We start from the raw sequence: 26169 nt of genomic DNA, 5'->3' as shown, positions 1-26169 counted from the left end.
CATTCCCAGTGCTGGTGACGTTGCCTTCCCCATATACCCTGTGACATATGCTGAACATGTAAAACCTCATATTAGCACTATATTAAACTTAATTATTATGCTATAATTCACATTTAGTCTGAACACCATTGGTTTGATAATCAACAAATATAACATTTACCATCTGTGTAATATACCGTATGCCACATTACTTTATCATTATTTTATTTCTCCGTTTTTTTATTTATACTCTGTGTAGAGTAAAATTTTGCTAAATGGAAGCTGCCAACAAGCTGCTGATGCTGGATCTTTGTGCCTCTATTTAGTACTTTGAGAACATACAGTAATGGTGTTTTGCAGTAAAAGACCTATGGATCTTATTGGCTCAATAGTAATATTACCCCCATACAGTGACCATATAGTGGTAGATACCAGTTTGTACACTCTGCACACTGTATTAGTGATTACAGTACAGTTGCATCAAGTGATGTTCAGGTAAGGTTTCTCTGTAGTCTTTGCTTTCTGCTTTTCTTCCCATCTGGTCAAGACCACCATAAAGATTTTTCCCCACCATAACTTGTCAGTGCAGAATTTGACACAGACTTCTTTGTCTCCTCAATTTTCCAGCACCTCCCCTACTTATTCCCCACTATTCAAGCCACAATAGTCTAAGTTGGTGAAGTGAAATGAGAAAAATATATAAATAAAACTTGTTTAGAAATAGAAAACAGAAAATTGGCATCTGCGTATGTATTCACCCCCTTTGTTAGGAAGCCCATAAAAAGCTGTAGTGCAACCAATTACCTTCAGAAGTCACATAATTAGTGAAATGATGTCCACCTGTGTGCAATCGAAGTGTCACATGATCTGTCATTACATATACACACCTTTTTTGAAAGGCCCCAGAGGCTGCAACACCTAAGCAAGAGGCATCACTAACCAAACACTGCCATGAAGACCAAGGAACTCTCCAAACAAGTAAGGGACAATGTTGTTGAGAAGTACAAGTCGGGGTTAGGTTATAAAAAAAATCCAAATCTTTGATGATCCCCAGGAGCACCATCAAATCTATCATAACCAAATGGAAAGAACATGGCACAACCAGTGGCGTACACACAATCCATAGGGCCCCCTCTCCATCGACGCCCCCCAACCCGCCGCCCCCCCTCGCGCGCGTGTGTATGTATGTGTATATTTTTATATATATATATATATATATAACACTATATACAAGAGGATGATATTCAGTATAACACCTTCTTGTATATAGTGAGATAGTGGACCACGCTGATGATATAACCTGGGGATCTCCTCTATTATATAATTATATATGTACAGCTGGTATAAGTTATGCATCTTAATATACCAGAAGATGTATAACTTATACCAGGCCAGCTCACATATAATAACATACAGAACATACCAAGGTCAGATAGTAACTCTTACCTGAGCTTGCTCTGGCTGAAAGCTGCTGAATCGACCTGCTGAAAGTCTGTGGCAACTGGCAAGGCTGAATGCTGGAGGCTGGCTGGGCTCAGTGTGGGCTCTGGCTGGCTGAATGAGTGCTGCTCCTGGGCCTGGCTCAGGCTGGTAGAGAGAGAGAGAACGAGGCGAGGTGGGGTGAGTGACTGTAGTATAGAGTCAGACTACTGGGCAAGTGGGCAGTGGCAGACTAGCAGTGGCTCCCGTGCTCCTCTGTTCCCAACTTCCTGCCGGACCTGCAGCGCTGATAACATTGTGACGTCACGTAAGCGCGCGCGTAACTGCGACCCCTGTATGTATGCCCCAACTACAACTCCCAGCATCACCAGACAGCAGCATGCCTAAATTTGTATTTCCACCAGGTCTAGAGAGCCACAGGCTGAAGACTAGTGCAAGAACAAGAAGGTATACCCCAATGTGCGCAGTCTGTTCATCCCTTTATAAGCAGATGTAGCAGAGCAGAGTTAACAAATGGCCTCAACCATAACTATGTAATTTTACCCAGAACTGCAGGTGTCAGCATCAGGTACCAGCAATGCATTTCCCACGTAAAACAGCTCTGCTACATTATGTAGCAGAGCTGGTTTTGTCATGCATTTCTTTTGCCTTCATATGGTAAAATACTTCATTGGCCTATCAATGGCTTTATAACTAACTCTGCTATATTTCTGTAGCCTGCAACCTTTGACTGCCCAGTTGGGCTGAAACTACTACACCCAACATGTTCTGGCAGTAATAGTAAATGGATATTGGTGCAATTCTGAGCTACTACTCTATATAATACATATGTATTATATAAATTAGTAGCTCAGAATTGCACCAGAATTGTGAGTTTGCGAAAAGGCATGTGGGAGACTCCCAAAATGTATGGAGGAAGGTGTGGCAGGCAATTCCTCTAGTGCCGTTCTATTTGAAATGCTTCAAATAACTTCTTTATTAACTTAAACTTTTCTTCATATATAACACTGCCTCCTCCGCAGCAGATAGTCCATGTACAAAACATGTGTTGAAAAGATATCACAAAATGGCGGTATGCATAAGATGGTGGTTCATCTGTTCAATCTTGTCCTTCAACATAAAGTGGTGGATATATTTCTCTTGTCAGTATCTGTACTGTCACTTTAAGTTATTTAAGCACTTTATGAGCTCTCTGAGAGGTATATTTGAGGTTCTACTTGCAGTATGCAGTTAGCAGTGACTATTTGCAGATTGGTTGAGTATGATCTGGTATGGTTGTATGCAATTTGGATTACAATATGGAATCTGAATGCTTGCAATTGTATGCTTGCAATTTGTAGCTTGCAATTTTTAGTTTGCAATTGTATGGTTGGTGGAACTGTAAGTAAACACATATATACTGTATATCTATTTCAGTATACAGTTCTAAACACAATACTAACCATATGAACATTATATAACAGTTTTAACTACCTATTTTGGCCTCTTGTTCCCATAAAACTCAGCTCTCAGTGGTGTGAATGTCTCTTCAGCTCCTTTCTCTGGTGAATAATGATTCTAGATAAATATATGTATGAGAAGGACGCTAAAACAAAATAACAAATATTTATTATAATGTTTGGATAAAATAAAGGGGGTATCTACCCATACTGCAACTAGCAGCTGAATGAAGCAATCAAAAGTGACTAATTGTGGGACCTAACAAACTCATGACACCACTCATAGAGGGGTCTGCGTATGTCAGAAGTATGATAGGTGGGTCCCACAAACTAAACCCACCAACACTAGGGGGCATAACACCACATGGTCATGAGTCTGAACGTAAGTGGGGTACTAAACAACAGGATAACTGGAACCAAGAATGTAGCGCCAGATACCACCGTGTTTGCAGTGAAGCATAGCATCCACTGCACTGAAAAATATCAGGTGTTGGACTGAGGCATAAATGAGAGCCGCTGTGTGGCTGCGAAAGATCTACAACAGAGGTGGCTGCAAAAGATCTACAACAGAGATTCTGACGGCATGGCTATCCACAGCGATTCCTGAGGCAGGCGTGTAAGCCGTGTACCATGGTGGGCTCCCCAGGATACAGCGAAGTCACAGTCAAGGAAAGCGACACTGACACCAGCTTAATATGCAAGAACAGAAACTTTACTTTGGCAAAAGTAATAACACAAGTATAATCGCAACAATACAAACATGCACAGAAAATGCTATACCCCGAACCCACAGTCACTGTCCCTGCCCACTGGACAGGCCTAGCCGATGGCGGACACAGCAAAGCCTGCAAAGTCAATACTGTGCCGAAGAACAGGAAAAACTAGCCGATGGCAGACACAGCAGAGCCTGCAAAGTCAATACTGCACCTCAGAACAGTTCTGTACAACCTGGCAATCACACAACCCTAACTATCTATCTAGTTTCAGGCCTAGGCTTAGTCTCTGTTGCTTCAGGCGCCACTAGTATAAAGCAAAGAGTAAACGGGTGTACTGACCTGCATTCGTTCTGGGCCCTAGGATGCCGCTTACCTGGGATGGCCACCTCAGCAACCGTGCGGCCTTGCTTGATGATAAGGCTTTCTGTCCACACACTGGAACTGGTCTTCCTGGGACAACCTCTCTTTCAAAGGGCTGGATCCAGTAAGGGGACAACAGCTACTCTCCTTCCTTTGAGTGTCCATTCACTGCCGGACATCCGCAAACCAGGATGGAATCGGATTCAGTCCCTCATAGCACAATCCTTCCACCATGTCAGATTAGCTCAGACTTCCTGGTTTTCAGAAGCAGCTTGCATGAGTCATCATCTGCTTTGCATATGCAGATCCCAGAGTGTGCTCACTGTAGCTGCAAAACAGTGGCCTCTAGTGCCCGGAATGCCAAATGACAGCTCCAATACAATCTAGGCATAAAGATTATGCAGGCAGAGCTTTTCCACAATCTTACATGCCACCCCACTCGAAGTTGTCGTGCTCGGCAACTCTCCTCATACAAACTCATCCTGGACATAGCGCTGTGGAGGCACACCAGCATTGGGCCTCGCTGACCTTCTCAGATTGAGGGTTTCAGAAGTACTGGGGACATCAGGCATATTTGACAAGAGAGGAGCTGTTGACTGTTCAGCACTGCGCCTGGGTGGCAAACCTTTCACAGCCGGAACCTCTGTGGACACCTGGGCAGACAACCCACCATTCCTCCTCTTCCTCATTTAAGGGACTTTCCTCCATACTCGGAGCGTGAGGATGCACCCCCTCCACGCACACCGGCTCATCAAAATTGCAACGTCTCAACATATTACGGTGTAAGTTCCGTGAGGGTCCCCCTGTCCCTACTGGCTCTACCTCATAGACCGGAATAGCGGGGTCTACCCTTCTCTTCATCGTGTACGGAACTGCCTCTCACCGTCCATCTAACTTCCTAGACGGCCGTTTGGCTTTGATTATCACCCGATCACCCGGGACATACCCATCTTTCTGCACTGGTCTTAGGTTAGGGTGTACCACCTGTCCCAGGCGCTCCCCCACAACCTTGTGGACCGCTCTCAGCCGGCGGTGGTGCTCCTGCACCCATGCCTTGGTACTTCTTGGTGGGGGCTCCATCGGGTTGGGCATGTGGAGATCTTCAATCCCCCGTCCGGCTCGTCCAAACATGAGCATATGTGGAGAGTATCCGGTGGTACTGTATAATCTGTTGTTATAGGCCCACATCAACTCAGGTAGGTACGCGGGCCACTGGGCTTTTTGACTGTCTTCCAGAGTCCGCAGCATCTGAAGCAAGATGCGATTGAAGCGTTCGCACTCCCCGTTTCCTTGTGGGTGATACGGAGTGGTGCGGGAGCGTTCAATCCCATACAGTTGGTACAGTTCATTCATTAGAGTACCCTGAAAGCATGCTCCCTGGTCAGAATGTATCCTCTGTGGACACCCGAACACCTGTATAAAGTGTTTACAGACAGCTTTGGCGGCCGACTCTGCGGTTTGGTCCTTGGTGGGCACAGCCACCGTATACTTGGTAAAGTGATCTGTCATGACTAGACAGTACGAGTGTCCCGAGGTAGAGTATCCAATCTGTACATAATCGATCATCAGAAGTTCTAGGGGCGCTGAGGTGCGGATGGTCTGCACAGGAGCCCGCTGTTCAGTACTCTTACTCAACCCACAGGATCGACACTTAAGACATGCCGCGGCCACCATGTCGGCCAGATCTGGACAGTATACCAGCCGTTGGAGCCACTTGAACGTTTTGTCGCTCCCAAAATAAGCTCCCTTTTCAGGAGCTTCCCTGGCGGCCTCCGGTTCCAACAACATGGGAATGACAATCTGTTGCCGGTACTGCAGCTCTGACTGTAAGTATATGATCCGGCATAGGAGGCCCTGGGTAATTGTCAGTTTATCCCACTGCCTCAACAACTTCTGACCCTCTGGGGTCAGGCGGGCTCGTTCTTCTGGCCGAGGCCAGATCTTGCTCCGAACCCATTCTTTCACTTTCCACAAATCCCGGCAGCTATTCTGGACTCTCTCCCAATCAGTCAACGTTTTCCCCAGCACCAGCGTCATTCCAGATGCCACCCCACTTGAATGTGCCACATCCGGGAACAGAGGTAAGCGACCAAGGTCAGGAGTTTCAGTATCCTCTGTCCTACAGGAACTCGAGAGAGTGCATCGGCGTTGCCGTTCTCCCTACTGGACCGGACCTTGATGCTGTATTGGTACTTAGAAAGGCGAGCCAGCCATCTTTGCTCGAGTGCACCGAGCTTGGCATTCTCCAGGTGTGCCAACGGGTTGTTGTCCGTCATCACGGTCACTTCATCACCAGTCAGGTATTCTGCAAACTTTCGGTCATGGCCCACACCAGTGCCAGTAGTTCCAGTTTAAAGGAGCTATAGTTATCAGGGTTGCGTTCTGACTCTCTTAGAGACCGGCTCCCATAGGCGATGACTCTCTCCCGTCCATCCTGGACTTGGGACAATACGGCCCCCAGACCATGTAGGCTTCCATCAGTATACAGCAGAAATGGGGTATCAAACCGCGTGTAAGCCAGGATCGGCGCATTGGTCAGCGCCTCTTTCACCGCTTCAAAGGCCTCTTGTTGCCGGGGCCCCCAGTCGACGGGACGTTTCTTCGGGCCCCCAGCCGTGCCTCTTAGCAACTCGTTTAATGGGCCCACCAGATGAGCAAATTTGGGTATAAACCTCGTGTAGTAGCCGGCCAGTCCCACGAACACCCATACCTCCCATTGCGTACTTGGCCGGGGCCACTTCTGAACGGCCTCCACCTTGCTGGGGGCCGGTTTTACCCCCTCCTGGGTGACCACATGTCCAAATTACTGGCTGTCGGAACAGCTGGCATTTTTTGGCTTGATCTTGAGCCTATGGTCTCGTAGCCGTCCCAAAACTTGTCGCAGCTTCTGGAGGTGATCTTCAAAGGAAGCCCCGAACACTACTATGTCATCCAAGTATATCAATTCTGATTTGAAGTTGAGGTCCCCCAGACAGTGTTCCATTAATCACTGGAATGTCCCCGGAGCATTGGAGATGCCGAAGGGCATCCGGTTGAACTCGTAGAGTCCCATAGGTAGAATCAAGGCCGTCTTGGCTTTGTCCTTCTTGGCCACCGGCACCTGCCAGTACCTACTAGCCAGGTCAAGAGTTGAGAAGAACTTTGCTTGGCTTAGGGCTGATAATGTCTCCTCAATCCGTGGAAGGGGGTAGGCATCCCGGACGGTCTGGGCATTCAGCTTCCGATAATCCACGCAGAACCGGAGACTCCCATTTTTCTTCCGCACCAAGACTACCGGAGCAGCCCACGGACTTTGACTCTTCTGGATCACCCGGTTCTCCAACATGCTGGCCACCATGTCTTTCACCTCCTGATACATCTTAGGTGGGATCTGCCGGTAATGTTCCCTGATCGGCGCAGCATCGCCGGTTGGGATTTCATGTTCGATGGCAGTAGCACACCCAAAGTCCTTATCCTTGTCTTGAGAAGGCCTCCTGAAATTCCCAGAGGGTGTCTTCCAGCAGCTTTTGTTCCCCCGGGGTCATGGTTCTGCAGTCCACCCCCATACGGGCCATGATCACTCGACCGTTCCACTCCGCTGTCGGGGTTTCCCTTGAATGGATCTCCACACATAGGTCCAGGCTGATCTCCTATCCGGCTGCAGCGTGAAGCCCCTTCGTCGAGCAATACCCCCTTTGGACACATAAACTTTGGCGAGCAGGGTGTTTGCGGGGACGGTTAACTCGCAGTCCTCAACATTACAGCAGCGTATAGGCACACATCCATCCTTCACAATGGCGAGGGCCCGGGCTACCAATGGGCGAATCTGCGTTTCTTCTTGATAAGCGGGTTTGATTAGGACCTCCAGTCCATTCAATCATTGTCCAGCCCCCACTGGCAGCATCAATATTCGATCTTGTCGAGGTGGGATCTTCAGCGGGGTCCTCCGGAGCACCCTCACGTCTCCAATGGCCCGACCAGACAGGTTACTCTTTTGCAGGCCACAGCTCCTCACCATCTGTTGTAAGACCTTCTGGGTAGGCCGGTGTGCTGTGGCCTGTTGCCAGTACTTTGGCCCTTCCTTGGCATAGAGTTGATGGTCTAGGTGTCTCCGTATATTCATGCCCTGGGTCACGTCCATTCCTTTCCGGAACGAATGGTCCAACAGCACGACCCCTTTCTTGCCGATGTCTTGCCCAAACAGTCGTACCCGTATCCAGACTATCTCTCGAACATCCATCTCTCTATTATCGTCAGCCGTCAGCCTGATGATGCTCCCATCTTTGGGCTCCATCATATGCCCGAAGTGCCTCTCAAAGAACTCCAGAGGCATTAGGGTACACTCTGACCCTGTATCAACTAGGCAGCAGACCTTTCGGCCTTCCAACTCGGCTTCTAATACGGGGCTGTTGGCATACAGATCACATTCTTCACGCAGAGGGCTTAACTTCTGGTGCACCGCCGCAGGACGCCCAGCTACTGCAGCGGTCGGAAGTTTAACGTCGGCTCAGACGCTACCTGTTCTGGGCACTCTCTGGCCATATGGCCGTACTTTCGGCAAGCCCAACAGAGAGGCCCTCTTCTGACCGGCCCCCTCACCAAGGTTGTTTTGAGTGGAGTGGCACGAGGTGCGGGGACTGTTTCCGGACGCCGGGATGGTTCTGCCTTCATCTGGGACACTTCCAGCCGAAGCTCTTTCAATTCCGCCCGTAGGGCCTGTACCACATCCTTTAAGGACTCCAATTCTTCAGACCCTGGCCGGTCCCTTGTAACATGCGTGCTATTCACCACTCTTGCTTCCGCAGGTATGGGCTCTTCCTCTCTCTCTACGGCGGCTAAGTAGACGCTGTAGAATGTTATATCGGCCATCGTTCGGGTCATCTCTTGTAATTTATCTTGTAAGAATTTATTGGAGAGCCCCACTATGAACTGATCTCGTAGAAGCCGGTCCACCTCCCGGAAGGCGCCCATGGCCTCAGGGTCTCGTCGTTGTATCTTATTCAGCGTCTCCTGTAGAGCATTGAAATATTGTATCAGGGTCTCGCCCTCTCGCTGGGGTCGGTTAAAGAAGTAACTCCGTAACTGTACCACTTTGGCCCGCCTCTCTAGCAGGGAGAATATCTTCTCTAGGATATCTCTCTCGGAGTCAGGTCTTACCATCACTGTCCACCTGACGTCACCCTCTAGGGCTCCCAACGCAACCTCGGCCCACAGTTCGGGGGTCAGGTTACACAATTTAACCGCACTTCGCGCCCTTTCAGTCCAATCCTGCAATGTCATGTTTCTACCGTCATACTTTGGCAGATGACGCAGTAGTGCCCCTACAGGGATGTATCCTACTGGGGTAGCCATATTGTTGGGGGCAAGCTGGACTTGCGCCTGTGCACCCTGGGCTGGGTCCTGATCCGGCACCACTGGCGCTGGGGGACGATCTCCCGCCACGTTCCCGTCCATAACGGTCCCTGTATCCTGCCGACTATGCCAAGTTGTAAGCTGTGTACCGGGGTGGGCTCCCCAGGATACAGCGAAGTCACAGTCAAGGAAAGCGACACTGACACCAGCTTAATATGCAAGAACAGAAACTTTACTTTGGCAAAAGTAATAACACAAGTATAATCGCAACATTGCTATACCCCGGACCCACAGTCACTGTCCCTGCCCACTGGACAGGCCTAGCCGATGGCGGACACAGCAGAGCCTGCAAAGTCAATACTGTGCCGCAGAACAGGACAAACCTAGCCGATGGCGGACACAGCAGAGCCTGCAAAGTCAATACTGCGCCGCAGAACAGTTCTGTACAGCCTGGCAATCACACAACCCTAACTATCTATCTAGTTTCAGGCCTAGGCTTAGTCTCTGTTTCTTCAGGCGCCACTTGTATAAAGCAAGAAGTAAACGGGTGTACTGACCTGCGTCCGTTCTGGGCCCTAGGATGCCGCTTACCCGGGATGGCCACCAAGCTCTCAGCAACCGTGCAGCCTTGCTTGATAATAAGGCTTTCTGTCCACACACTGGAACTGGTCTTCCTGGGACAACCTCTCTTTCAAAGGGCTGGATCCAGTAAGGGGACAACAGCTACTCTCCTTCCTTTGAGTGTCCATTCACTGCCGGACATCCGCAAGCCAGTATGGAATCGGATTAAGTCCCTCACAGCACAATCCTTCCATCATGTCAGAGTAGCTCAGACTTCCTGGTTTTCAGAAGCAGCTTGCATGAGTCATCATCTGCTTTGCATATGCAGATCCCAGAGTGTGCTCACTGTAGCTGCGAAACAGTGGCCTCTAGTGCCCGGAATGCCAAATGACAGCTCCAATACAATCTAGGTATAAACATTATGCAGGCAGAGATTTTCCACAATCTCACAGGCGTACCAACATTCACTTAGCGCCAATAGGGATTTGCTGTTGTCCCCTAAAAATAGGGAGGTCGGTGACAACACTGTCAGAATTATTGGAACTTATGACAGTGCACATCAGGCTGTACGTCAAGTCCTCATTGATCACTGGGAAATACAAAAATCTGATCCAGACATTGGGAATATGATTCCGTCCAGACCATCCATCACCTATCGACGCAGCAACAATTTACGAGACATGTTGACACATAGTCTATATCAAAGTCCAAAACAACAGTCCTGGTTACGTAGTTCTCTAACAGGGACGTTCCCTTGCGGATCCTGTAAGTTCTGTGGCTTTATAGATAAGACTAAAAGTTTTAACGACAGCACATATGACAAAACCTATTTTATTAGGTAATTTTTTAACCTATTTTGATCTATTTGCTGACATGTATTTGTGGCATCAAATATGTTGGCAAAACCATTAGGGAGTTTAGACGACGCATAGGTGAGCATGTTGCAGACATTACAAAATTGAAAGACACACCCAGTGTCCTCTGTCAAATTCCAGGGGATTGATCTCGTAAAAATGACATCAAGGGGTGGTGATTGCGACTGCATCCTCCTGCAGAAAGAGGCGCAGTGGATATTTTTTCTTTAAATACTATTAAACCCTTTGGCCTCAATGATGCCTTCTCTTTTGTGCCGTTTATATAAGTATGCACTGGGCCCCATATATGTTAACATCTTTTGCGTTAATTATCATTTCTTATCTTATGGAGGATTCCATTTTGCCCCTAATTGTCTTGTACTCTATTAATATTCATTAATTAACATCCATCTCCTTCCACTGATATTACTCTACAGACTGATACTCCGATGTTATGTTTATGCAGAGCCGCCTTTAAGTTCCCTTTGCACTGTTGCACTCTCCCCGGGACTTACGTTGCTCCGCCCGCCTTCTAGCCAATGGTTGTTTCCAAGCTGCGCCTCCTGGCCGGATTGGCTGTCAGCGCGGGGGCATGTCCGGCGGGGCGGGGTTTTGCCCTTTTAATCTCGGCCTTTTGCAAGCCGTTTCGCGGCCATTATAGCGCCAAATTTGTTGTACACCAGCACGCTACCCCTCAATCTAGAGGTGGACGGCTTAGGCAGGGTTGTAGGTTCTAGTGATTACGCCGTACCTCACACTAGAGGAACACGGTTACAGGCAGGTCACCCTACATCCGTCCTTCGTTTTAGCCTCAAGTTAAACCTTACACCAGAGGCTTTGGGCTTAAGTTATGGTGCATTCTGCACCTGATGAAGTGCACTTGGTGCACGGAAACACGTTGAGCATATACCATACGGGACGGTGGCGGGCGAGTCGGTGTTTTTGGCACACTAGTCAAACACAGCGGCTCCCATTTATGCTTTAGTCCAGCACCTGATATTTGAGCATATACCATACGGGACGGTGGCGGGCGAGTCGGTGTTGTTGGCACACTAGTCAAACACAGCGGCTCTCATTTATGTCTCAGTCCAGCACCTGATATTTTTCAGTGCAGTGGATGCTATGCGCGCTGCAATTCACTGCAAACACGGTGATATCTGGCGCTACATTCTTGGTGCCAGTTATCCTGTTGTTTAGTACCCCACTTAGGTTCAGACTCATGAACATGTGTTGTTATTCCCCCTAGTGTTGGTGGGTTTAGTTTGTGGGACCCACCTATCATACTTCTGACATACGCAGACCCCTCTATGAGTGGTGTCATGAGTTTGTTAGGTCCCACAATTTAGTCACTTTTGATTGCTTCATTCAGCTGCTAGTTGCAGTGTGGGTAGATACCCCCTTTATTTTATCCGAACATTATAATAAAGATTTGTTATTTTGTTTTAGCATCCTTCTCATACATATATTTATCTAGTGCTATTGAGGACACATACCAATACACCCAACCTCATTTTTGTTATTCTGAATAATGATTCTAGCAGCAGGAGCTGGGGGAATTCCCAGACAGGCTGTGTGTGAGGCTGGCTGTGATTGGTGAAAACTCTTGCTGTGTGAGAAGCTGGCTGTGATTGGTCTAGACTTCTGCCCAGCAACAACAGATAAACACTATGATTTCTGTTTCTGCTGTGTCACTGAGCTTACCTTACATTACAAAATGAATCTTAAAGGCATATTATCTTTTCCTGCTTATGTGAACACAAAATATAACAGTTATATGACATCCAAAACACGATGTCACAGTAAATAACTCTGCTTTTGTCTTTAGCACATAAACATAGGAACTGTATTTAGGTTATTGGCAGGTCTGGCTATATACACATATAAGCTATATTAGCAACCTAGGACAGGTCCTAGCTGGCCAGCTACAGAAGGTGCTCTGGTCTGAGGAGCCTAAAATTAAACTTTTCGGTCATCAAAGAAAACGCTATGTCTGGAGCAAACCCAACACATCACATCACATCACCCAAAGAACACCTGCTGATGTTTTTCAGCAGCCGGGACTGGGAAACTAGTCAGAATTGAGGGAAAGATGGATGGTGCTAAATACAGGGATATTCCTGAGCAAAACTTGTCCCATTCTGTGCGTGATTTGAGACTAGGACGGAGGTTCACCTTCCAGCAGGACAATGACCCCAAACACACTGCTAAAGCAACACTTGACTGGTTTAAGGGGAAACATGTAAATGTGTTGGAATAGCCTAGTCACAGCCCAGATCTCAATCCAATAGAAAATCTGTGTTCAGAAGTAAAGATTGCTGTTTATAAGCGCAAACCATCCAACCTGAAGGAGCTGGAGTAGTTTTGTAAGGAGGAATGGGCAAAAATCCCAGTGGTAAGATGTGGCAAGCTCCTAGAGACTTATCCAAAACGACTTGGAGCTGTGATTGCCGCAAAAGGTGTCTCTACAAAGTATTGACTTTAGGGGGGTGAATAGTTATCCACATTGACTTTTTCTGTTATTTTGTCCTATTTGTTGTTTGCTTCACAATAAAAAAAAAAAAAACATCTTCAAAGTTGTGGGCATGTTCTGTAAATTAAATGATGCAAATCCTCAAACAATCCATGTTAATTCCAGGTTGTGAGGCACAAAACACGAAAAAAGTCAAGGGGGGGTGAATACTTTTGCAAGACACTGTATATAAACTGCACAAAAAAATCCCAGTACTTTTTCTCTTAATCTCCTCCTTTCCTTCGATTCTATTTTGTCACATTTTAACAGTTAAAACTTAGAAATATATAAAGAATTTTTTTGTGCCCCAGGAGGTCAGGCATGTCTTCCTCCTCCTCCTCCTCCTCCTCCTCCTCACTATCCTGTGTCCTGTCAGCAGTAGTTCACAAAAATTGTAAAGCTCTTTCCTATTGGTTAAGGCCTGCCCCCCTCAGCCATGGAAAGATAAGTGGAGACTGCTGTCCACTTTTATCACTCATTTCTTGGTTTAAAGAGGACCTTTCACCTCTCCTGACATGCCTGTTTTAATAGCTTCATGCATTCCCCATGTAATACCAATTCTGGAACATCTATTCTTATGGATCTATGTTGTACCATTCCTACTAGAAGTTATGAATGAATTGCCAGCAGTCTGCAGTAAGGGTACAGAGGGGAGGTAACCAGTTGGGGGCGTGTCTCTGCACAGTCTGACAATCGCAGCACTAATTGGATAGAGTGAGTCTGTGCAGGTACACCCCCCCAACTGGTTACCTCCCCTCTGTACCCTTACTGCAGACTGCTAACAATTTATTCATAACTTCTAGTAGAAATAATACAGGAATGGCACAACATAGTCATAAGAATAGATGCTCAAGAATTGTTATTACATGGGGAATGCATGAAGCTATTAAAACAGACATGTCAGGGGAGAGACAGGTCCTCTTTAATGTTCCTTCAACTCCCAATGATTTTAGAATGGGATGTCTAAAAAGCTCATATACAGTCAGGTCCATAAATATTGGGGCATCGAAACAATTGTAACATTTCTGGCACCACCACAATGGATTTGAAATGAAACAAACAAGATGTGCTTTACCTGCAGACTGTCCGCTTTAATTTTAAGGTATTTACATCCTAATCAGGTGAACGGTGTAGGAATTACAACAGTTTGCATCTGTGCCTCCCACTCAAATTAAAGCTGACAGTCTGCAGTTAAAGCACATCTTGTTTGTTTCATTTCAAATCCATTGTGGTGGTGTATAGAGTCAAAAATGTTAGAATTGTGTTGATGTACCAATACTTATGGACCTGACTTTAGGTGTGATGGTCTAGAATCCACATACTTTTGGACATATAGTATATGCTAATCATAGTATTTAGATGTACTATATACTAATTATGTATAATCAAGTAGTCTTGTGATTGAACTGAGCTGCTCTGAATATTTACACAAGGCATAATTTGAATGCAGCACAATCAGAAAAAAATTGGATAATGTTCTACACTGCACAGGTATGATGAATTTTAAGAAAACTCAATGGCACAGGATTTTGTGGTCCCTGTCTTTTTCTATAATGTCGAAGCGGCCTAAGAGGTGACTAGCAGTTGCTTACTCCGCTCTCCCCATTGAAAACACATGCACATTTTTTGGGGAAATCTCTAAGAATAGCAGTCGGCCAAGTAGATATTAAAAACAATAAATATACAGTATCCAGTGTACACCACTAGGTGGCAATGTAGGTATTTTGATTGGTGAATGCAAAAAAGGTTACCTGAAACCTATACTAAATGTGTGCAGTACAATACTAACCACCGAACAGTTCAAAAGAAAATGTATGTGTTTTAAACACACAGACTGCAATCAACATGTTTCTTAGAGAGCTATCTTGATGAATGACATTTGTTTTAGTAGGCAAGCAAAATCCTTCAAATGGCATAGAACATAAGGTGTGAAAAATCCTTCCTGACCACTGTTGGCAATTGGCAATATCCACACTTTCAGCCATTACCGAATCCCCTGGGAGCATGCTCCATAACTTTTATCTTGGCCAGTAGAGTAATACTTTTAAAGGACATCTGTCAGCAGATCTGTACCTATGACACTGGCTGACCTGTTACATGGGCGCTTTGCAGCTGAAGGCATCTGTGCTGGTCCCATGTTCATATGTGTCCGTATTGCTGAGAAAAAATGTGTTTTAATATATATAAATGAGCCTCTGGGAGCAACGGGGGCGTTACCATTACACTTAGGGGCTCTGCTTTCTCTGCAACTGCTGTGCCCCCTCCACTTTGATTGACAGGGCCTGATAGATCATCAGTATCTGATCGGTAGAGGTCTGACATCTGGGACCCCTGGCAGTCAGCTGTTTGAGAACAGTGAGCGCCACAGCCTTTTCTCTGCTCACCAAACACAGTGCCGTCCGTATTGTAGCTCAGCCCCATTCTCTTCAATGGGGATGAACTGTGCCCGATGAACGGGACGTCACATGGCCTAGGGAAAGCTGTGAGAAAGCCGTGGCAATACTGCAAGCGCCGATGCCTTCTTGAACAGCTGATCCGCGGGGGTCCCGGTTGTCAAAGCCCCACAGATCAGATAATTATGACCTATCCGGAGGATAGGTCATCAGTAGTAAAGTCTCGGAAAGCCCCTTAGGTTCTGCTCTGACCAGTTGTCCATTTTTTTTAAAATTTGGTCTCGTTTCCTAAATGACTATGCCCATCCTCCAGCACATACCTTGTTCCCTGACGCCATAGACTTACAGGTAGGCAGATTGGAACAGTAGCACAGTTTGCTGTACTATCTTGTCCAGTCTCCACTGTCAACCCAGGGTTTTCAGTGCAGCACGTGGCGTCGTCACACTCAAATGGACAAATTTGTCCTTTACAAGACGTCATATTTGTCAAAAGGGAGGGATCCATGAGGATTTTCACACACCTGCATCGCTGACCCAATTATGCCACTACCACTGTCTGCCTCTTCCATACTGTATGGCTGCTACAGCCACTTCCATCTACTGCCACAACTATTACCCCTACACAGGTGCACATCTACTTCCTTGCCACTACTACTACTACTGCAGTGACTGGGCTTGAGGTGGCCTCAACACTACACTGGATCTCCCTGACACTGCCGAGATGTCACCGCGTGTTGCTGCTCTCCGAAAGGGATAGTAAGCCTGGTACCTTGGCCAAATGGCTGGTGGCCAAGGGTCTGAGGCTCAGTCATAGGGCAGATTATCCCCATCTCAGCGTCTTCTTCTGGTCACTTATGCACTTTGGCACAGTCTCTCCTAATAAACACTGGCCCTTATCTGCAGACATCTAGGGGCTCTGATTGCTCTACTTTTATACAGTTTCTAACTGATCCAGAACCTTTAGTGGAAGGGGTGCTGCTGGCGAATCACAGCCTAACCGAAACAATGTTGCATTTCACTGTTGCCATATACTTGTATTGTGCCTCAATACAAGCCAATCGCAACGACTACTGCTAGTTTCACACTAGCGTTTACAGATCTGGCAGGCTGATCTGTCACTGCAAATACACTGGTGAGCAAAAGGATAACAATGTTTTGAAATTTTGAACATGCAGGCTCCATATCTCACCATCCACTATAGCTTTGAATGTAAGGGCTCTTTCACACTTGCGTTATTGTCTTCCGGCATAGAGTTCCGTCGTCAGGGCTCTATGCCGGAAGAATCCTGATCAGGATTATCCTAATGCATTCTGAATGGAGAGAAATCCGTTCAGGATGCATCAGGATGTCTTCAGTTCCGGAACGGAACGTTTGTTGGCCGGAGAAAATACCGCAGCATGCTGCGCTTTTTGCTCCGGCCAAAAATCCGGAACACTTGCCGCAAGGCCGGATCCGGAATTAATGCCCATTGGAAGGCATTGATCCGGACTTAAGCTAAACGTCGTTTCGGGGCATTGCCGGAGCCGACATTTAGTTTTTTCAGAGTGGTTACCATGGCTGCCGGGACGCTAAAGTCCTGACAGCCATGGTAAAGTGTAGCGGGGAGCGGGGGAGCAGCATACTTACCGTCCGCGCGGCTCCCCGGGCGCTCCAGAGTGACGTCAGGGCACCCCAAGCGCATGGATCACGTCATCCTCGCGCATGGGGCGCTCTGACGTCATTCTGGAGCGCCCCGGGAGCCGCACGGACTGTAAGTATACTGCTCCCCTGCTCCCCGCTCCTACTATGGCAACCAGGACTTTAATAGCGTCCTGGGTGCCATAGTAACACTGAAAGCATTTGGAAGACGGTTCCGTCTTCAAATGCTTTCAGTACACGGAAGTGCATGCCGGATCCCAACAACGCAAGTGTGAAAGAGGCCTTAGACTACCACCATTTTATAAACATCTCATACATAAATAGGTCTTGTAACTATTTAGCATATGATTAGTTATGCAGATTCTTGTCATGTAACTGCATAGTTACTGTTTTGCTCCTTGTGGTGGAACAATCTTTTTCTTCTTGTATACTACAAATTACAACCTGTTCTCACATTCCCTAAAAGCTCAGTGTGTTATTAGGTTAATTCCCAAACGAAACATCACTGGTTTGAATCGAGGAGCAACCATGAAGATTTCCCAAGAAAAGAGAAACAGCATCATCCAGCTCATCAACAGCGATATCTCGGCCAAGAAAATTGCCAAACTGCATCATGTGAGTGCCATGCCAGTTGGAGGAATACGAAATGAAGTCCATCCATTCATTCCAAAGCTAAGAGGTGGACATCCAGGTAAAATATCGGAGTCTACAAGTTGGCTCATCACAAGGTCCATCAGTTCTGGCGCGTCAAAAACGCAGCAGTGGAGCTGGCTTGTATGCTTGAATCTGATCGAGAGCATGCCCAGATGGATTCAGGCAGTGTTGAAAGCCAAAGGTGGATTTGCAATATACAAAATAATAAAAATTTTAATTTAGAATTTTAGGAGCAAAACAGTAACAATGCAGTTAAATGACAAGAATCTTCATAACTAATCATATGCTAAATAGTTGCAAGTCCAATTTATGTATGACATAACCAAGATGATTGTCTATAAAATGATGGTAGTCTCACGTTCGAAGCTGTAGTGGATGGTGAGATATGGAACCTAAAAGTCAAAATTTCAAAACATTGTTACCCTTATGCTTGTCAGTGTATGCCGAGCAAATATGCCAAGAATTGGCCGGACAAACACCAGCAGTTTGTGTCTGGTCGATTCCTGGTATCCTATGCTGGACAGGGCCGGCGCTTCCATATAGGCAAGGGGGGCAATTGCCCCAGGCCCCCATGTCCTTAGGGGCCCCCGCCGGCCGCAAATAACTATATTTTCGTGGGCCCCATGGCGCAAGTGGGGGCAGCGGTGGCAGGACAGTCACACAGGGAGATGAGCGCTTCCATTGTGGAAGTGCTCATCTCCATAGTCATCTGTATCGCTGTCCTCAGGACAGCGATACAAATGGCTGTGCTGTGGGGCAGGGGAGGGAGAGGTGTGTCCCTTCCCTGTTCCTCTGATAGGCCATATCAGAGGCCAGTGCAGACGTCATCGCGCTGCCTGAGCCGTACAGCGCGGGACACAGGCCGGAAGAGGCCTGCATCGCAGCGGAGGTAAGTAAACGTGTTTTTTTATTTTTTATATGTGTACAATACTGGCGGCTACTGGCACATGATGGGGGGAGAGGGCTCTGGCTACTGGAACATGATATGAGGGGGGCTCTGGCTACTGGCACATGATGGGGGGGCCTCTGGCTACTTGCACATGGGGCTCTGGCTACTGGCACATGATAGGGTGGGGCTCTGGCTACTGGCACATGATAGGGGGGGCTCTGGCTACTGGCACATGATAGGGGGGCTCTGGCTACTGGCACATGATATGAGGGGGGCTCTGGCTACTGGCACATGATATGGGGGGCTCTGGCTACTGGCACATGATATGGGTGGGGGCTCTGGCTACTGGCACATGATTTGGAGGGGGCTCTGGCTACTGGCACATGATATGGGGGCTATGGCTACTGGCACATGATGAGGGGGCTCTGGCTACTGGCACAAGATATGGGGGGGCTCTGGCTACTGGCACATGATATGGGGAGGCTCTGGCTACTGGCACATGATGGGGGGGCCTCTGGCTACTGGCACATGGGGCTCTGGCTACTGGCACATGACATGGGGGGGTTCTGGCTACTGGCACATGATGGGGGGCTCTGGCTACTGGCACATGATGGGGCTCTGGCTACTGGCACATGATGGGGCTCTGGCTACTGGCACATGATAGTGGGGGCTCTGGCTACTGGCACATGATATGGGGGGGCCTCTGGCTACTGGCACATGATATGGGGGGGCTCTTGTTACTGGCAAATGATGGTGGGGGCTCTTATTACTGGCACAGATTGGGGGGCATCTATGGGGGCACATTTTACTGGCACATTATTGGGGGACATCTATGGGGGCACTTATTACTGGCACATTATTGGGTGGCACAATGGGGGCACTTCTTACTGGCACATTATTGGTGGGCACTATAGGGGCATCTGTCGGATCCGTCCTGCCGCTATTTCGCCGTGCCTCCGGACTGCCATTCCGTCCCCATTGACTATAATGGGGACAGGGGCGGAGCTCCGGCGCAGCACGGCAGTGCGCGGTGAGAGGCCGGCGGACTAAAAAGTCGGCTATCAGTGACTGCCGGACCCCTGCCACTGACAAAGAGGCTGTCAGATCACATCACGTGCATCCAGTCTCTTAGATCTTCTGACCCCTGTCACGGGAGAGACCGTAACAATACCCCCTCTTCTACAGGTGGCCTCCGGACACCAGGACCGACTTTATCCGGATGAGCTCTGTGAAAGGCTTTCACCAGACGATTACCATTAACGTCGGCCACTGGAACCCACATCCTCTCTTCTGGTCAGTAAGCCCTCCAGTGAACGAGAGACTGGAGGGATCTACAGAGAATTCGGGAGTCAACTATCCTGGCGATCTGAAATTCCAGATTACCGTCAACCATGACAGGAACGGAAAGCAAGGAGGACGGTTCAACTGCTTCGACATATCTTTTCAACAATGACTTATGGAACACATTATGAATGGGTTAATAATGACAGTGATCTTATATGGACCAATACACCTTAGACCCATCTTCCAAGAAGTTTCTTGTGGACAGCCACATGGAATCACCCACTCTCAGGTCCGGACCATTCATACGTCTCTTCTCAGCCATACATTTATACTTGTTGCCCATTTTTTTTTAGATTATTTTGAATTCTCTGCCAAATAGATGACGAAGAAGAGAAAAATCGTTCCTCTTCAGGTATACCAGAAGTCTCTGTATCTGGAAAATAAATTAGTATGTCATCTAGATACACAACAATCCTCCCCACCATATGATGAAAGATATCATTAACAAAATGCTGGAAAATCGTAGGAGCATTAGTTAATCCAAACGGCATGACCCTTTGGGGTATTAAACACTGTCTTCCATTCATCCCCTTCCTTGATCCTGACCAAATTATATGCCTACCTGAGGTCCAACTTGGAAAACACCTTGGCACTAACAATCTGGTTAAACAAGTCAGGAATCAAAAGGAAAGGGATATGGATCACGGACCGTAATCCGCTTGAGCTCCCGGAAGTCCAGACATGGCCTAAGAGTTCCGTCTTTCTTCTTTACAAAGAAAAACCCTGCTTCCACTGGGGACTTGGAAGGTCTAATATGTCCCTTAACCAAGCTCTCGGCAATATACTCTCGTATGGCCGCTCTTTTGGGTTCAGAAAGGTTATATAACCTAGATTTGGGCAACTTTGCTCCGGGAATAAGATTGATAGGACAATAATATTCCTGGTGTGGGGCTAAACCCTGCAACCTCTCTCAGAAAGTACATCAGAAAAATCCGAAATGAAAGAGGGAACCGATTTAGTGGTCAAGACAGAAAGAGATGTATTAAGACAGTTGTCCATGCAAAATCACTCCAATCAAGAATCTAGTCTCGCTTGCTAGTCAATAGTAGGATTATGTTTGCTCAACCATGGTAAACCAAGAACCAACGGAGCAGGCAGACCCTCCAGCACAAAACACAAAATGGATTCCTGATGAAAATTGCTCACTCTTAAATGGATGTCCTGCACCATCTGTGACAAACATTTCTGAGTGAGTGGTGCGGAGTCAATTGCGAACACCGAAATATTTTTCTCTAATGCACTTGTAGTCAATGCAAACGGACGAACTGACCTTCAACCAGGTTAACCCCTGCCCCACTGTCAAGAAACACCTAAATTCTCGCAGTTTTGGACTCTAGCACCACCTCGGCAGACAGGAGAAATCGGGTACTACCAGTAAAAGACAAAAGTGAGTTCTCTGACTCCCTACCCACACCACAAAGAGTGAGATGGGAATTAAACATTTTTTTTATCACCTTGACGCTGAACGTAAGGACAAACATTTACAAAATGTCCTCTTTTTCCACAGAAAAAACATACTCCCTTCTGATGACTAAAACTCTTGCAAGCAGGCCCAGGGGTAGCTCTCCCTAACTGCATAGGTTCATCACCAGGCATAAACTCAAGAGTCTCTCCACCCAAGGTGTCAGAGGAAGCCGCCATGCTATGATAGTTCGTCCTGGGAGTGAAGGATCTTAGATCTCTCTCTTAGGCGTCTATCTATACGTACCGCAAGAAACATAGCTGCTTCCAATGATTAAGGGACAAGCCATAAGGTTATGCAAATCGATGAAGTAGTTGGTGTTGCTAATGTCTGCATCTAGCTCCAATCTATGGCATGTAGTAGGGGCATAAGAGCCACATTGAAAGAAAAGTTTTCTAGCCACGTGAAACTTTAAAAATCCTCCTGCTCGTTGAGGTGCCATCTATTGCCACTTGTTGCAAACTGATTAGGACAGAATCCTTGCACATAGAGACCTTGGTTTATCACTCCAGTAGATCACTACATACCTACGTAGTTCAAGATGTCAACACTATTCATAATTGTGTGTCCCGGTGGTTGGGAGAACAGCAACTTACTGGAATGAAAGCATTTTGGAATGAAAGCAATTGATTGTACATGTTTTTCATTCCACCTCCCCCATTTCCTAGGTCTTGTATAGAAGCTACAGGGGATATATATGTATTTTCTTTAAGTTGCTCCTCCATTTTTGTGGGCACCTTAAAGGGGTTCTCTGGGATTTAAGAAAATGAAAATACTAAAATATTACTTTATTATAAATTTATTCTCAAATACCTTACATTAGTTATAATGGCTCGTTTTGCCTAGGGAGCAATCATCGGGGGAAACAAAATGACTGCTGTCCCACACAAAACCTATCCTGATCACACATGAGGACAAGTAACTTTACAACACTGAGGTAAAGAGCTGCCTCCTCCTGTCACGGCACAGTGTGGGTAGTAAACTCCACACCGAACACAGGAGGGAAGGGAAAAGGTATGAGGTCTGGAAACTAGGTAAAGGGAAAAAGGTCACCTCCTAGTGAATCCCTACACTCAGTCCTGACTACTCTCAGTATAAACAGACCTTGAGGGTAGGAATGCTCATACGCAGGAACCTAGAGCCTAATCTGACCTTGGAGGGCCCTGGAAATAGTGTCAGGAGAAAATACGACCTGTTCCTTCCCATCTGAAGGAACAGGAGACTCCCTCAGGCCGAATACCAAAAGACAGAGGAAAACAACAAACAAGAAATAGGGAAAAGGACACTTAACTCTGAAGAAAGCAGACGAGCAGGAACTCAGAGGAAAACTAAACACCAGCACTTCCAAAACCAGAAAGAGCTATCAACCTCATAGCATGATGGGTGAGACCAGACTAAATAGAAGAGTGGGAATGACCACTTAACCTACACCTGAGACAAGAGGTGTGGTCATAACCAGCAACAACACAAAACAAGTGAAACCAAAAAGGCTGTCAGATGACATCACGTGCAGCCAGTCTCTAAGATCTTCTGACCCCTGTCACGGGAGAGACCGTGACACCTCCTCCTCCTCCTCTCTACTTGCCTGGGATTATGTTCCTGAATACAGATGATGAGAACTTTAGCTGAATCTCTGGGGAATTTAGTTCATGAGGAGACATGAAGTACAGAGAGGATGGACAGGACAGGCTGCGGTAATATGTTGCTGTGGTAATGGATACTGTAAACAAGTGCTGCTGCTCATTATCCACACCTCACTCTCCTATCATGTCTCCTCATCATCTCCATTCCCACAGAGATTCACCTGTATTCAGGATCATGATTCCTGACAGGCAGAGCAGAGAGGAGGATGAGGCAGCTATATGGCTCATTGTGGTGAAGTAACTTGTCCTGTTGTGTGATTAGGATAGGTTTTATGTGTACTTATAGGCCGGCGGCCATTTTATTTCTGCTAATGATTGCTCCCTAGACAAAACAAGGCATTCTAAGTAATGAAAGGTATTTGTGAATATATTTATTATCAAATAATATTTAAGCATTTTCATTTTTTTTTAATTCCTGGAGAACCCCTTTAAAATAAGTTTGAGTCCCCAGATAAGATCTATTCCAGACATGGCCTATATGGAGTTACTGTTACTTTCTGCCCATCATTTTTATTTACAGTCTGAAGGGGGAAGGCTGATTCTGCAGCTGAACTCTCCTTCCTCTGCAGCTTCTTAGCAGCCTTCCTCTCCTTCTGGAGACTGGTGGACTGCTTAGTGCTTGTGGCCAACTTAGAAGCTCAGCCCTAGTTCGCTTCTCTCACCATCACACTGCATGGCTTCTGTTTCTTCCCCTTCCCTCTGTTATGGTGCCTGTAGATCTGGCCAGTATCTTGGTGCAGACTGAACCCTGTCTTGTCCTGTGGCAGAGTCACATGCAGCATATCTTTTCTTCTGTTTGCCATCAGCCCTGCATTGTTAAATGGCTGTTCATTTGATGATGTATGGTTGCACTTTTAGGCCTCTTTCACACGGGCGTTGCGGGAAAAGGTGCGGGTGCGTTACGGGAACACCCGCGATTTTTCCGTGCGAGTGCAAAACATTGTAATGCGTTTTGCACTCGCGTGAGAAAAATCGCGCGTGTTTGGTACCCAAACCCGAACTTCTTCACAGAAGTTCGGGCTTGGGATCGGTGTTCTGTAAATAGTATTATTTTCCCTTATAACATGGTTATAAGGGAAAATAATAGCATTCTGAATACAGAATGCATAGTAAAACATCGCTGGAGGGGTTAAAAAATAAATAAATAAAAATTTAACTCACCTTAGTTCACTTGTTCGCGGCCCGGCATCTCCTTCTGGCTTCATCTGATCTCTGTGCAGCAACAGGACCTGTGGTGACGTCATTCCGGTCATCACATGGTACGTCACATGATCTTTTACCATGGTGATTCACCATGGTAAAAGATCATGTGACGTACCATGTGATGACCGGAGTGACATCATCAAAGGTCCTTGACCTATAATTAATGCTCACCACAGGTCCTATTCAGTAAAGGGGACAGAAGGAGATGCCGACATCGCGATCAAGTGGATTAAGGTGAGTTAAATGATTTTTTATTTTTTTTAACCCCTCCAGCGCTGTTTTACTTTGCATTCTGTATTCAGAATGCTATTATTTTCCCTTATAACCATGTTATAAGGGAAAATAATAATGATCGGGTCTCCATCCCGATCGTCTCCTAGCAACCATGCGTGAAAATCGCACCGCATCCGCACTTGCTTGCGGATGCTTGCGATTTTCACGCAACCCCATTCATTTCTATGGGGCTTGCGTTACGTGAAAAACGCAGAAAGAGGAGCATGCTGCGATTTTCACGCAACGCACAAGTGATGCGTGAAAATCACCGCTCATGTGAACAGCCCCATAGAAATGAATGGGTCAGGATTCCGTGCGGATGCAATGCGTTCACCTCCCGCAACGCATCCGCGCGGAAAACTCGCTCGTGTGAAAGGGGCCTTAGAAAAGCTGTTTTAACCCCTTCCATCACTCAGCTTCCCCTTCCTAATGTAGCTTATCAGCCCATGGATGACAGATAGAGTGACGTTTAGAAAATTTTGATTTGGCAACTTTGCCGATGTTAGCTAAGAAATTTGGTGCATTCCGAATTAATTCTTCACAAATCGCTATGAACCGGGTATCCCCAGGCTACTTCGACTTAGGGTACGGCCACGCGGATCAGCCATGCTGCGGGCAGGTTGCGGCCATGCTGCGGTGAAGAACAGCGTGGCCAATTAGCCCGCAGCTGCCTTTCATTTCATGGCCGCGTGACACCTTTAATGCACCTTAAAACAGGAGCTGTTGCTGGTATGGGGTTTGGCTGGTTAGGTGGGGGCACAATATGCATATTATTGCTGTTCTTGCCTGCAATCTCCTGCAGGTTATTTGAAAGTAAATACTGAATATTAATCAGCTCTGGCAAAGCCACTTCTCCTACCCCAGCGCTCTCCTGCCCTACAGGTGGGAGCCCTTCTTCTGCCATCTGCTTTTCCTCCTTTTCCACATCATGTAATATCGATAAGAATATTTATATCTCTCTGTATCTTGCTGACTTTTCTAGGACATGGAGACCTTGAAGGATGATTTGGGGGAAGTAAAGCCAGCAAAGGATGAAGATGGTCATCTTGAAGCCCTTGTCCTCCTAGGGGGTGCAGACTGGATGGTATTGGTTGGTACACTGACACTGGAAAAATAAAGGCTTCCATCTTATTGGTATTGAATTATATATCTTAGTTTACAGCTGATGTAGGAATTAGTAAATGTAGGAATAATTAAATAAAATTGACGCAGCATAAGACTCTCAGCACTCTCCCTGCACCCCCTTCCACTCCCCCTGCCCTCTCCCTGCCCTCTCCCTGCCCTCTCCCTACTCTCTCCCTGCATATATTCTTCTATTAACCATTTTCAGCAACACTGTCCCTAGCGCATGAGCGCTTGCCACATCTCTCCCTATGCTCAGCTCACAGGACAATGGCAAAGACCACACGGGGTGAGGGTTTTAAATGGCTGTGACATCACAGGGTATGGCTATATGCAGATTGGCTGGATACACGGCATTA

Source organism: Bufo bufo, chromosome 2, assembly GCF_905171765.1.
Source record: "Bufo bufo chromosome 2, aBufBuf1.1, whole genome shotgun sequence".
NCBI classification, from domain to species: Eukaryota; Metazoa; Chordata; class Amphibia; order Anura; family Bufonidae; genus Bufo; species Bufo bufo.
Note: the sequence above shows the minus strand (reverse complement) of the source record.